This window comes from Oryctolagus cuniculus, chromosome 12 (genome assembly GCF_964237555.1).
Source record: "Oryctolagus cuniculus chromosome 12, mOryCun1.1, whole genome shotgun sequence".
Lineage (NCBI taxonomy): Eukaryota > Metazoa > Chordata > Mammalia > Lagomorpha > Leporidae > Oryctolagus > Oryctolagus cuniculus.
The window spans coordinates 632,501-645,123 of NC_091443.1; the positions used below are offsets into that span (position 1 = coordinate 632,501).

At 60.5% G+C, this 12,623-nt stretch overlaps 1 non-coding gene across 1 annotated transcript; it reads left to right on the forward strand.

The window, feature by feature from the left end:
* Nucleotides 1-1,952: 1,952 nt before the first annotated feature.
* On the forward strand, nucleotides 1,953-11,669 carry LOC103346738 (uncharacterized). Its single transcript, XR_011380395.1, has 2 exons — nucleotides 1,953-6,133; nucleotides 6,254-11,669. It is a non-coding gene; the product is annotated as an uncharacterized protein (transcript).
* Nucleotides 11,670-12,623: the final 954 nt, after the last annotated feature.

A 12,623-nucleotide genomic window follows, 5' to 3' on the forward strand; every position in this document is an offset into this window, starting at 1 on the left:
CTTCCTCCCTCCCTCACTGTGCTCAGGGCCCCCGGAGGGCCGGGCAGGGGCCTCTGAGTGTCACCGAGCTGGGCAGGGCTGGCTCTGGCCAGACTTCCCCTTCTCTCGTGTGCCTGTCAGGGCTGCCCGAGGCCGAGGACACCTTGCCACCCTCCACGTATGCGAGGACACCCAGGTCCCTTTGACTCGGTAAGAGCCTGTCCCAGCAGCCTGGGCTGTGCCACGTGGACGGTGGGAGCTGGGCCTCACAGAGCTCCAGGGCCCCCAGACTGCCCCCCGCCTGAATGAGTGACTTCTGTGGTGTTCCCCTTGCAGCGGGCGCCAGGCCAGGGGTCCTCCCGGTTCTCCGAATGTGACCCCAGCACTGCCCTCTGCTTTCTGGACTCTGGGCCTCCCCGAGTAAGAGAAAGAGGACCGGCAAGGGGGGCTTCCCCAAGCAGGCCATGCACAGATTCCCTGGGGACAGACTGGCCATTGACGCTTCCCCTGTGGAATATTCTAGCGCAAGCGTTTTGGTGCTAAACACTTCAGAGACCAATCCCAGTGTTGTCTGGGGCCACGGGAGACTCAGCTCAGAGGTCAGAGGGAGCCGGTGCGCAGGGGCCCTTAAGGACCGCAGGGTTCAGGAGCTGGGCAGCTGGGTGACCACTGGGCTCCAGGCTCCTCCTCCTCAGCCACGTGACCTTGGCTGGAGTTCGTCCCTGAGACCGTGAGGAGGGCGGGATAGGAGTCTTCACTTTCATAAAAACATGAGATCTGGTGAAAGGTAAGGAGGGGAGGAGACGGGGCTGTCGGGGCGAGGACTGACGAGAGGAGTCAGGCGGGCACCTGCGCCGACAGGTGTTCAGTATCTCCAAGCTGAGACTAGGGGAGGCACCGTCTCAGCCTTTCAGGGGGAGACCGAGCAGCCCCGCCTCCACCCTTGCTGGGCTGTCCTTCCCCACTCAACACCAACAGAAACACCCAGGATGGAGCCAGGCCCTCGGCAGGGCGAGACCTCCATGCGGGCTGTGAAGTGCCGGGCGCCGTGGGGGCAGGTGGACTGCCGTCTTCCCGGGTGTCACTCGGAGTCTGGTGCGTGGCACTATGTATGTTTGTGTCCTGAGCACGCCGTCCTGCTGCCCGCACCTCTCCTGGGTGCCCACTGGCTGGGAGCTGAGCTGCTTGACACCTCGTGTGTGGGGGAGTGAAGGGGGCACCCACCTCTGGCCCAGGCCATAGGTGCTGCAGGCACTGAGCCGTGGTTTCTGGAGCTCTGCCTTCTTGATACCAAATAATGCATTTGGGCCAATTCTTGAGGATTTAGAGGAGAATTCCAATCAGTTCTTGCTGAGCCTTAGACTTCCTGGCGCCCGGGGTGGACTGACCTGAGAGGCCCTCAGAAGGTTCTGATGGCAAATCTGCCATTTTGGGAGTGGTCTTGGGTGCCTCTGAACCACAGGGTGCTGACAATGACATCCTGAGCACTAGAAACCCCTCAGGAGACCTGTTGGCCACATCGCGTCAGGGCCTGGTGTTACCATCACCAGTACCAGGGCTGGGACAGACGTGAGTCAGGGGGTGCTATGCGTGTCCTGGGCGTGGTGTGTACCCTGGGTGTGATGTGTGTCCTGGGTGTGATGTGTGCCCTGGGTGTGATGTGTGTCCTGGGTGTGATGTGTGCCCTGGGTGTGATGTGTGTCCTGGGCGTGGTGTGTGTCCTGGGTGTGATGTGTGTCCTGGGTGTGATGTGTGTTCTGGGTGTGATGTGTGCCCTGGGTGTGGTGTGTGTCCTGGGTGTGGTGTGTGTCCTGGGCGTGGTGTGTACCCTGGGTGTGATGTGTGCCCTGGGTGTGGTGTGTGCCCTGGGTGTGATGTGTGTCCTGGGTGTGGTGTGTGTCCTGGGTGTGATGTGTGCCCTGGGTGTGGTGTGTGCCCTGGGTGTGATGTGTGTCCTGGGTGTGGTGTGTGTCCTGGGCGTGGTGTGTGCCCTGGGCGTGATGTGTGCCCTGGGCGTGGTGTGTGCCCTGGGTGTGGTGTGTGCCCTGGGTGTGATGTGTGCCCTGGGTGTGATGTGTGCCCTGGGTGTGGTGTGTGTCCTGGGTGTGGTGTGTGTCCTGGGCGTGGTGTGTGTCCTGAGTGTGATGTGTGCCCTGGGTGTGGTGTGTGCCCTGGGCGTGATGTGTGTCCTGGGCGTGGTGTGTGTCCTGGGTGTGATGTGTGCCCTGGGTGTGGTGTGTGCCCTGGGTGTGATGTGTGTCCTGGGTGTGGTGTGTGCCCTGGGTGTGATGTGTGTCCTGGGTGTGGTGTGTGTCCTGGGTATGATGTGTGTCCTGGGCGTGATGTGTGTTCTGGGCGTGGTGTGTGCCCTGGGTGTGGTGTGTGTTCTGGGCGTGGTGTGTGCCCTGGGTGTGGTGTGTGTCCTGGGTGTGGTATGTGTCCTGGGCGTAGTGTGTGCCCTGGGTGTGGTGTGTACTCTGGGTGTGATGTGTGTCCTGGGTGTGATGTGTGTCCTGGGTGTGGTGTGTGTCCTGGGCGTGGTGTGTGCCCTGGGCGTGATGTGTGCCCTGGGCGTGGTGTGTGCCCTGGGTGTGGTGTGTGCCCTGGGTGTGATGTGTGCCCTGGGTGTGGTGTGTGTCCTGGGTGTGGTGTGTGTCCTGGGCGTGGTGTGTGTCCTGAGTGTGATGTGTGCCCTGGGTGTGGTGTGTGCCCTGGGCGTGATGTGTGTCCTGGGCGTGGTGTGTGTCCTGGGTGTGATGTGTGCCCTGGGTGTGGTGTGTGCCCTGGGTGTGATGTGTGTCCTGGGTGTGGTGTGTGCCCTGGGTGTGATGTGTGTCCTGGGTGTGGTGTGTGTCCTGGGTATGATGTGTGTCCTGGGCGTGATGTGTGTTCTGGGCGTGGTGTGTGCCCTGGGTGTGGTGTGTGTTCTGGGCGTGGTGTGTGCCCTGGGTGTGGTGTGTGTCCTGGGTGTGGTATGTGTCCTGGGCGTAGTGTGTGCCCTGGGTGTGGTGTGTACTCTGGGTGTGATGTGTGTCCTGGGTGTGATGTGTGTCCTGGGTGTGGTGTGTGTCCTGGGTGTGACGTATGTCCTGGGTATGGCATGTGCTCTGTGCATGGTGTGTGGGATGTGTCCTGGGCTGTGTGTGCCCTGGGCGTGATGTGTGCCCTGGGCGTGGTGTGCGCTGGCCCTGTGTACAGCCGAGCCCTGGGCCTGGTGTGCGCTGGCCCTGTGTACACCTGAGCCCTGGGCGTGGTGTGCGCTGGCCCTGTGTACACCCGAGCCCTGGGCGTGGTGTGCGCCGGCCCTGTGTACACCCGAGCCCTGGGCGTGGTGTGCGCCGGCCCTGTGTACAGCCGAGCCCTGGGCGTGGTGTGCGCCGGCCCTGTGTACAGCCGAGCCCTGGGCGTGGTGTGCGACGGTCCTGTGTACAGCCGAGCCCTGGGCCTGGTGTGCGCCGGCCCTGTGTACAGTCGAGCCCTGGGCCTGGTGTGCGCCGGCCCTGTGTACAGCCGAGCCCTGGGCCTGGTCTTGGCTGCAGGCAGGGCCCAGTTGCCTGGTGCCTTCCCCACCGTGCAGCGTCCCTGACTGCCCATTGCTCGCTCTGCAGCAGGTCTGTCTCTGGCAGCTCCCGGCATCTTCCTGTGAGGTTGGTGGAGTTAGCAGTGCTTGGGAGTCTCAGCTGAAGAAGCCAGAGTCCCCTCGCTAGCTCTCCTATGTCCCCATGTGAAATGTGTCCTGGTCACACATTTGCGGAAGATGATGGCTGACTCTGGTCCCTGAGGGGCAGGACTGTGAGCACCCAGAAGACATCCAGTGTGCAGAGCCGTGGCCCAACAGCAGGCACGTCTGGGGCTGAGTCACCACTCATTCCCCGCGGCAGGGTCAAGGTGGTCCCCAGGTGGCCTGTGTTCCACCGGCATGTGGGACTTGTGTGCGAATGCTGACTGTGGAATGTGCCGAGGGCTAGGGCCCACGTGCACGGCTTCCCTGGAGGCCTGTCCGTGCCTTCCTGCCCTGCACACCTGCCTCTGGGTGAGCGCAGAGCCCAGTGCAGGTGGCTTCGAGTCAGCTGTGGTGAGGGCGACCTGTCTCCCGGCCTCCTTCCCTCCTGTCCCCCTTCCTGCTGCCCGGGAGTCCGGGGACGTCCTCATGCGAGGTCCGTCCCAGGATCCTGCAGTTTGGGCTTCAAACAGGGAGAGAACAGGCGCGGAAGGGTTTACGTTCCTGGCTGGGAGGGATTGACTGCGGTATTAAGACTTCGGAAGGAGCCCGCCCTGGGGGGATGTCGGCTGTCAGACGCGCTGACATCTAGATTAACCTCTGTGCGGCAAACCCGGCTGCACGCTCATTGGCATGCGCTGCTGTGGCGCCACACGTCTGCTCTGGAGCCCTGGTGGCCTCGGCAGCCCCTCCCCCGCCCTGACCTTTCTGCCTCCAGGAGCTGAGGAGCCACGGCTGGGCTCTGACCCCGGGGAGGGACGTGGCCCTTGACCTCGATGCTGAGCCAGGGGACTGCAGGCCAGGGCGTGAGGCTGCTCTGCTGACGTCAGGTTTGTAGCCATCAGTGCTGCAAAGGGCAAAGGTTTATGAAGAGCGAGTGCCGTGGTCCACAGCCTGCCCTGGGCTCCCCGTGCCCTCAGAGCCGCAGGCACCGGACGCCACGTGCCATGCGGCTGAGCGGGGGTGGAGGTGGGGAGGGAGACTGTGCAGGAGGGGCTCCCACCAGACGGGCAGCTCCACTCCTTTCTCTCCTGGGGGACGCGGTCTGCCTCTGACCCCCACTTGTGAGCTGTCCCAGAGGGGTGGCAGTGGGGAACCGGGCGTGCAGCAGCCGGAGCAGGTGGGGGCGATGAGACGGCAGTGCTGGCGTTTCTGGGAATCTAGCTCAGGATTTTGGAAGATTTCACCCAGAAGTCTGGGGAACAAATTTCTCCGTGGTTTTTAGCATTTCTGATTCTTTCAAAACTTGTCTTTCCTACTTCCTCTTGTCTTTATGAGTCAGTCTCCGTGGAGTTCCTTCAGCGTCCCTGTGGGAGGCGCTCTGGTGCCCGCCCAGGCCGCAGGTTGTGGACCTGGGAAGCTGGCGTCGGGCGGAGTCCTGTGTGGCCTTGCGGCGGCGTCAGCGTCACAGCTCAGTGCCGATGCCCGCGCCGTCTGCATTCTCGTTCTTGTCTGTGCGTGTGCACAGATGCCTCACCAGACCTGTGGCAGCCACTCACGCACCTGTGTGTGTTGCTTCCAGTGACAGAGCACATGCGTGTGCAGGCATGTGTCACATGTGCAGTGTCTTACGTACAGCCCACCTCAGAACTGTCACCGCACAGCCTTGGTCTGTCTGTCCCTGGGCTGTTCATGGAGTCAGGGCCTCGCATTTCAAGGGAGACTGAATCCAGTTCCTAAAACCTTCCCCTTAATGCCAGGACTTGTTTCTTGGAGAAACACAAACCAAACTGAGCTTTGACTTGGGTTTATTTCATTACTTTTCGGGGGACATCACTGTGGCCTCTTGAGCCCCAGTGTGGGCTGAGGTGTTCTTGGATTTAAAGCCCAAGTGTGCAGAGCGTAAGCTGCGGGGGCCTGGGTGGCGTGTGGTGCAGGAGGAGCCCTGTGCAGGGCAGTGGCACTGGCGGGTGGGGGCCAGGTCCCCTCCGCCTGCCCGGTTGAAGGCAGGCACGGGCAGCAGGCACACACCTGTATCCGCCTCAGCTTCTGGTTTGGGGGCCAGCCCGGCAATTCTTGTTGCTGTGGGCAGTGACCTCGAACCCCTGAGCTGTTTATCTAAAGGCCCCGCCTGCAAGGCTGCAGCCCTCCCCTACAACACTGAAGTCCGTGCCGTCTGCATGTTCAGTTTCTCCTCTGGACTCCCTCCGAACTCCAGACTCGCCTCATCCTCCCCTGCACCCTCCCCACCCCGTCCAGAGCGGGGAAGGTCTGTTGGTCCCAGCCCAGCCTGAGCCTCCACCCAGCCTGTGCCGTGCCCAGGTCTCTGGTGGGGACAGGAGCGTCTCTCCCCACCACGTCTCTGCAGACCCCGTTTGCACCTCCCTGGCCGCTGCTGCAGAGGGGGCCTCGTGCACAGCCCTCAAACCTGTTGTCCTCTGACTGCCGCCTATGTGGATGTGTGATGAGCCGTGGTCTTCACAGACCTCCCAGGTATGTGCGGGGAAGGGGGCGCTGTGCCCACGCACCCCGTCAGCCACGCACGCGTTCAGTGCCGAGGTGGCCACATGGGCCACGCATGTGCAGAGCAGCGGCCATAATGTTGGCACACAGGTTTGCAGCAGCTGCACAGCCCCGAGGAGAGAAAGGAGCTTCTTAGATGAAACGCAGTCCTGACTGTGGACAGAACAGCTTCTACTTGAAGAGCAGATTGAACCTGGCAGCTGCCAGGGAGCAGTGAGAGCAGATCACTGAGGAGCTGGGAGGCCGCAGCCTCTGCCCAGACCACGAGCAGCCAACGCTTCCGCTCTGTCCTGAATGGCTCCGCCAAACACAAGTACAAACCCCTCCTGTCTCACCCAACCGCGGGTTCTTAAAGAAATATATTTTTTCTCATGACTCTGGGGATACTTTAATGTTGCTTCTTTCCATGGTTTCACCTCATGTTTCCAGACATCTGTCTGTTCCTTAGGGAGGACTTGGGCCTGATGCACGACTGACAGCGGGACAGGAGTGGCCCTGGCAGGTGGCAGGATGGGGGTGTGGAGGACAGTGCCTTCCTGGCCCCCGCCCAGGGACTTGGTCAGAGCACGGTCCCTCTGTGCCTTGGTTTGCTGATCAGTGAAGGGGAACTACTGCCCGTGTGCATGTGGGCAGGGCTGGGAGCTGAGCTGCCTCGCCCTGAGCCCTGTTGGGAGGCCCCTTCCTTAGACCTGCTGCTGTCTCTGGACGTCGTCTCACCACAAGTCTCTTAGCATGACCTGAGCACCCAGGCGTGCAGAATTCCTGGAAACGTCAGCCAGGACAGGGTGTTTGCCTAACGGGCTCAGCTGGAAGGGAGCGCTGCTCCCGACCTCGGGGCTGTGGCCCCCATTGTGAGTCCTGGCCCCTGCCTGTGGCTGCATCGTGTTCTGTAGATTCCAGCCTGATGGTTTGCAACCCAAGACCACACAAAGCGTCTGCTATTAGAGGGTGCTGAGTGCTCTGTGCAAGCTCAGTCCTGGGCCGTTCCAGAGCCCCTGTCCCCGTGCATGTGGGAAGAGCTGCTGCAGGATGCCCTGGCACTCAGCTTCCCTCCCGGGAGCCTGAGCACCAGCAGCAGGTGTGAACCAGGGGCCCTGAGAACATGAGAAGGAACCCTGAGAGCAGACCCAAGCCCAGGCCACAGGTCGCAGCACTGACCCAACCCAGCTCCCAATCACCCAGGTGTCTGGGACAGCAGCACTCCCTTAAGCACCCTGGGTGTCATTTCCCTCTGTCTCCAAGCAGTGCTCAGCTGTGTCTGGCAAAATGCTGTGCATGACTCAAAGGAAGGGTTTTGCTGGCCCAGTGGGAAATGGGAATAAAGCTGTGTAGACTCCTAGGGCATTTGGAACCTTTTCCTCAAGTGCCCCTTGAGCTCAGCTTTTGTGCTCCTTGCAGTGCTGGGCCTCTGTTCTAGGGGCCCCTGGAGTGTCCAGCAGGCGGGGTGCCCACTTTCTTAGACATGAGAATCTAGATTGGGTAATACGTTTACGTGATGGTGTGCAGCTGGGCCAGGCCTGCTGTCTCAGGGCCACGCGTCACAGGCGACACCCACACAGCACGGGGCAGGCTGCCGTGGTCACTGCTGGAGGCAAGGCTGGGCCTGCACCCATCTGAGGAAGGACCCCTGCACGCATGGGCATCAGCAAGGACTGGTCCCAGTGCTGCTTCCTTCCTCTTCACAAGGGCCCGGCTCTTAATGGGCTGCCGCCATTTCCTTAAAACTAGGAGACGTTGCTGTTCCCAGCCCTAAGCACCTGGTGTTGAAGGCGGCCAAGGCGAACCGGCATCAGGGACGTCCTCGGTGATGTGTGTAGGCGGTGCTGGGTCAGCTTGGGGGAACTGTCCAATTGCAATGGAAGGAAGCAAGTTGGGGCCGGACAATTCTTGCTTTGAATGTGAAAGAAACAGAAGTGCTGTTCTGCTGGTTCTTTCTCGTGTAGGTTCTACTTTTCGAGACTTCTCACATGTGCGTGTGCCTGCGTGCAGGGCAGGGCTGGGGGCTGGCAGGGCGTAGCTGTCTGAGCGACACTTTGGGGCACAGTGCTGTCCCCACTCAGCTTCTCAGAGCCTGGCAGTGAAATCAGAGGCCCGTGTCTCAGTTCAAGGTCACAGCAGTGCCACCCGAGAGTCTCAGGAGAGAGACCCTGACACCACACCCACAGCAGTGCTCTTCTACCAGAGCACAGGGCTCCTTTATCTGCACACGAGGCTGAGGGAGGAGGCCCGAGTGAGCTGTCCCACTGGACAACTGGCAGAACCTCAGCGTGATGGCCAAGTTCCGCACTGGCCCCACCTGACCACGTCAGTTCTGCTTGATTGCTGGGTCTCTTCAGCACCAGGGACAGCAGACAAGCCCAGGCCTCTGTTTTCAGCACCAGGGACAGCAGGTGCCCTTCGGTCAAGGGCTGTGACGGCGACTGTGCTCCCAGGTTCAGGTGCTTCCATCTGTAATTCCCTCCCAGCCTGGCTTCGCTGTGTCTGTCAAGTTTTCAACCTGCTAGCAAATACTGGGGTTTGGGTCGCCCAGGCCTCCTGTCTCACTGGAGTGGAAAGAGGCACCAAGACAAGGGCAGGGCACCTTGGGATTGGCCGTTGCCTTGTGAACCTGCGTGGGGAGCTGTGTCCTGGCAGTCCCTCTTAGACTTGCTGCCTCTTCTCTGCAGGCACAAGCCCACGTTTGGCTCGTGTGCATTTGGTGAAACTCCCCGCCGCGGGGTGGGGGGGGAAGCTAAGGAGTCTCAGGACAGAGAAGCCCCGGGGGCCTTTGTGCGGCATCTGGAGACGGGGGACCTGAGCCCTGCTCAGCAGCTGCTTCTGCCTTAAAGCAGTCGTGAGAAGAAAGCACCAGCACTGTGTGGCTGCCCCCAGCTGGACTGCAGGACGGCACTGAGAGCAGGAGGTGGGGAGAGCCGGCTCTCGTGGTGTGACTGCCCGTTTCCACACAGCACGGTAGCACAGTGTCGGCTCAGGGGCAGCCTTGGCTCTGAGCAGGGCATCAGCGGCCTCTCCATTCACCGGGACGGGTGCTGGGGCGAGGCTGACTGCCGCCCAGACATCTCCCCAACAGGTGAAAGCCCGCTTTGACTGTCTCTGTGCCGCCACAGGCTCAGCACACCCCTCACCCCTCTGTCTGCCCCAGCTCGTCAGCTTTGCTCATCGCGATTCCTCTCAGCAGGGTCAGACCGGGGAGATTCCTTTGAAGGACAAATGAGGTGGTGCCTGTAGACCAGAGCCGGCTGTGGCAAGTCCTAACCCTGCCGGGGGCCCGCGGAGCCGCCTCGCTGTCCCTGTCCTCCTGAGCAACTCCCTTGCAGGGTTCACTTTCTGCACACACAAAGGCTGTGGCATGGGTTTCTCTAGAATGTTTGTATGAAGACTGGTGTGGGCAGGGCTAAACATTCTCTACTCTTCTTTAAAATCGGGACATGTGGTTTTATGTTGGGATCAAGGACGGCCCCGCGTCAGGGAGAGTGAACGTGGATGGACAGGGCCAGCCGCAAAGGGCGTGTCCCTCACGGAGATGGACAGGGCCAGCCGCAAAGGGCGTGTCCCTCACAGAGGGCGCAGAGCGGAAGCTGCGGGTGCACCTGGCTAGGGAGGCGGGGTCTGCAGTCACCGGGCAGGGCAGGTATCCTTAGAAGTGCAGGTGATGCCCCTGGAGGCTCAGAAGCGAAAGGCCCAAGAATAAAATCCTGCAAGGTTCTAAATGCTTTTTTCTGGAGCATTCCTAAAGTGCTCCCAGGCGCTGCAGCCCTCTGCATCTTGAGGGGCAAGCTTGGCCCGGCTTCTGGGCTCTGATGGCAACGCCTGCAAACCCAAGTCCGGTGCTCTCCGCGCTCTGACAGCAGAGCTGTGTGAGGTGGGCTCTTTCCTTCACTGGATGAAGGGGACTTGCTTTCCAGACAAGTGGCTTTCAAACGTCCAGCTCACACCGGACCTGTGTGGCTTTTACGTGGACAGCTTTTCACAGCTAGGCTGAAAGCAGAATAAAAGTTACATTTAACTGAGCACTACTTCATGTCTCTGATTTCGAGGGAATCCCTCCCCGGGGGCTCTCTCTGGGTCTGGGTGTGCACTGGTTTGTCTCCTGCTGGACTTTCACCCTAGAGGCCTGCGGGGCCTGATCCAGTGTGCAGGGCGGCCCTGACTGCAGGAGACGTCCAGCTGCTGTCATGCCCAACCCCCAGCCCACCGAGCTTTGTACTGAGTGCACGCCAAGTGTTTGTTTCCCAGGTGGGTAGACTGTCTCGGGCAGGAAGGGTGAGCTGGAGTCAGGACCTGCTGAGCAGGTGCACGTGGCCCCGGGATGTGTGGGAATCCTGTGGACACCTGCCCAGAGGCCACTCTGCTCTGCGGGCAGAGTTTGGAAAGAAGCGTGCGGATTGGCTGAGAACACTAGCCAGGGCTCCGTACGGCTGTGTCTCCCCTGACGGAGATGCTGCCCGAGGGGTGTTTGGGGCTCCCTGGTGCTCTCTGACCTCAGCTGGCTGCTCCTCAATTCTGTTCTGACTTGTTTTCCCCCGGGCCACTGCCTCTCCCCATCACGTGGACGCCTGCGTTGCGGAGGTGGCCGTGGGGTTTTAGGAGAAGACGTCTTACTAAAGGGCCGCTTTCTGCCCCTCTTCCTTGCTGACAGAGCCCGCACTGTGCTCGCTCTGTTTGCATGGGGCGAATCCTGGAGACAGAATCCATTTCGTGCAGGTGCTGGCTGCGTTTGCCTTCGGAGAAGAGGTTCACGGTCTAGAAAGCTCTCACGTGAAGGGGTCCTTTATGCAAAAAGACATGGATACATTTATCTCTGAGACCACTGACTCGGGAGGTGGCCCAGGCAGGCTCTTGGCTGCCGTGAGGGACGTGTTGAAAGGGCGAGTGCCCGCCCTGTGTCTCTTCCCCAACCCCAACCTTCCTCACTCCTTAACCTCAAGAGAAAACAGAAATTATTTTTTAAGCTGTATTAATAACTTATGTTTAATACAAAAGGATGATTCAGTGGCATCACCAAAGGTCATTTCTCCCGTGTGCGTGTTCACTCTGCCCGTGCCCATCATCCCATCCCTCACCCTCATGCGTCCACCCCAAGGCAGACACGTGTCCTTCTCACGGCCCACGGGTGCTGGCGTTCACCGTGGGCAGACGAACACCATGGCACCAACGACATCACACCATCCTCCGCTTTCAAAGGGTCACTACCACAGAAAGGCAAACTCTTTTCTTGGTTTTTGTTTAAAAGCATTTTATACATATATATGTATATACGTGTGTGTATGTATGGACACATGTATGTATATGCACATGCACATGTATATGTGTAAATACCCACTCCGGTAGAAACGCGTCGCGTGAGCTGTAAATACTCCTGGCGTGCGTCGTCTTCCTCGTGGCATCGCACCTCCAGTGTTGCGTTAACGACTCCACGTATGGACTGGTGAGACCATGTGTGCACCTGTATCCTCCGACATAGTTTGTGTAGGGTCTCTTCTCAAATAAAGCCGAAACCACCACGCCCTCGCCTTCCCTGGACTCTGTGTGTCGGGGGGGGGGGTGCACCCGGGCAGGGGGAGGCTGAGGGTGTAGGAGACTCCATGCTGTCCCGGGAGCCCTGCCCTGACCGCTGGGCTCAGAGGACCCGTGCTGCTGTCCCGGGCGCCCTGCCCTGACCGCTGGGCTCAGAGGACACGGCTGCTGTCCCGGGTGCCCTGCCCTGACCGCTGGGCTCAGAGGACTCGCACATGGAGGATTTGTCATCACATTCATGCTGCGTTTAGCCTCCCAGTGACAGCCACTTAAGTCCTCGGGGGTGGGGGGTTCTTTTTCTTGACACCCTTTCACCACCCAAATTCTGCGGGTCTTTAGCACGATTTCCCCAAAACCCCTCTGCCTCGGCCCCTCCTCACCCTCGGAATTCCCCTCCTTGCTCCACGTCTTCTTTGCTTCAGATGTGGTCTCCTCCATGACCTTCCAAGGTTCATTTGCGCTAATTTCCTTGCAAACTAAACCCCTCCCCGTGGGCCTGGCAGAGGGGCACCGGTGAGGCTGCCCTCTCCCGGCGAGCGGCTCTGTCATCGGTCAGCGTTTCTCTTCCACGCAGCATCAGCTCTTCTCATGCACACCTGGGGAGGGGTGACCCACACTGCAGACACTGGCAGGTGTGGACCAGGGCTGGCGCATGTCCGCCCACGCTGTGCCCCTCTGTGAGGACCCAGTCCAGTGCAGGGCATGGGAGCCTGCCGAGGACCCAGTCCAGTGCAGGATGTGGGGGCCTCCCCGTGGCCCACGCTGTGCCCCCCACGGCCCACACCGTCCCACCCGGCACATCTACTGCTGCTCTTGACCACAGCCCCCTTGGAGCTGGTGTGGGGCCCGTCCTTAATGCCACGTGCCACTGTCCTTGTCCTACAACGCCTGTGCATGCCACTCATTAAAAAGCTGTCACTCGTGTGTGGGTCTCAGCAGGAAG